The sequence below is a fragment of the Olea europaea genome, unplaced genomic scaffold (assembly GCF_002742605.1).
Source record: "Olea europaea var. sylvestris unplaced genomic scaffold, O_europaea_v1 scaffold26623, whole genome shotgun sequence".
NCBI classification, from domain to species: domain Eukaryota; kingdom Viridiplantae; phylum Streptophyta; class Magnoliopsida; order Lamiales; family Oleaceae; genus Olea; species Olea europaea.
The window spans coordinates 1-1523 of NW_019244992.1; the positions used below are offsets into that span (position 1 = coordinate 1).

A 1523-nucleotide genomic window follows, 5' to 3' on the forward strand; every position below is an offset into this window, starting at 1 on the left:
CCTCTGTGGCGGTGGCCTGTAAATTCATTGCAGCCTCTCTCAATCGCCCTGTCAAACCCTTCTGTGATAGCAATTCTGAATTGGATGATTTTCTGTCCGGTCAGTTCCATGTTTTTTTTCTTGTTTATCGCTCTTAAATTAATTGAATTATGTTTTCAGTTAGCTTCCTGTTTTTGTGTGTTGAAATTTCATAGCCATGAGAGGTTACTGTTTTGTACTTCGTGCGTATTTCTTGTTCTTTCCTTTGGCTTTTATGTGGCGGCATTATGATTACAATTTTTTATTTTTATTTTTTTTTCAACTTACGTTTTACTATTTTTTTTCAATTAACTGTTTGTGAATTCTTTTCAAGGCAAAATTTAATAAGCTCCCATATCATGTTTATTTAATAGAACCTGGAACATGACTTTCAATGGTATCCTTGTACTCTAGCTGCACTAACTTTAATAATCTGTAAGGTAGTCAATGAGCAATTAGAAATAGAAGAGCATGAAACCCTAATGGAAGGACATGACTTTCATATCATACTACATATTATAATTGTTTTTGGATTTTCTTGAAAAGTTAGCTAATGGAGTCTGGATCATTTAAAGCTTGTTAGTTAATTCGAGCTACCTGTGAGAAAAAATTACTTCATCAATAATTTGTTATCATTTTTATCCTGGTTGTATATAAGTTCTTTACATGGCCGATAATCTTGTTGCACATTCAGATTTTAATGCATTTTATACATTTTTTTTTATGTCATACTGCTATAAGCCTATAACCATTCATCATTTAAAATTTCTGAAGGCATTTGGTTGTAGTCAGGATTATTTCTTCCCTGAAATATCTTTCCTCATAGTATACCATGTTATATTGTAACAATAGCTGCAATTGTGTGCCCCCCCTCCCCTTCTTTTTTTCATTAGACTGAATTAAAATTTATTGTACCTTTTCTTTTGAAAAGAGTTGTTTCTCCAAAATCGCCTGTCCTTTGGCAGTTTTCCAAATACTAGCATCTACATTGCTTTATACTATCTCTTAGTTTTCACTTTCTCTTCAGACTACTGCGAACCTTGCCCAACTAATGGAGAATGTCATGATGGCAAGTTGGAATGTGCTCGTGGATATAAAAAGCATGGGAAGTTATGTTTTGAGGATGGAGATATTAATGAAGCAGCTAAGAAACTAGTGCGTCATAAACCTTTTATTTCCATTTCTTTAATCATATAACGACTCAAGAAATAAATTTTATTATCTTCCTACTTGTGTATTCTAACGCTATCAACAAATGTTGTAACTGCAGTCAAAATTTGCAGAAGTTCGTGCATGTGAAAAGTATGCTCAGTCGTTGTGTGGTGAAACTGGAACTTATTGGGTTCGTGATCTTTGGATCCTTTTGAACTTCTGTGATGGATTAATGAAATCTATCCTGTGCATGAAAGAGTTCTTCTCTTTAATAAGTAAGACAAGTAGAGCTGAATAAAATATGTGAATGAAATCTTAGTTCTGCTGAACTTATCTTTTAGGTCCAGGAGGAT

General features: G+C 33.4%; 1 long non-coding RNA gene across 1 annotated transcript; it reads left to right on the plus strand.

Moving 5' to 3' along the window:
- Nucleotides 1–1523, plus strand: LOC111383349. Its single transcript, XR_002700734.1, has 4 exons — nt 1–99; nt 1046–1173; nt 1289–1360; nt 1512–1523. It is a non-coding gene; the product is annotated as an uncharacterized LOC111383349 (long non-coding RNA).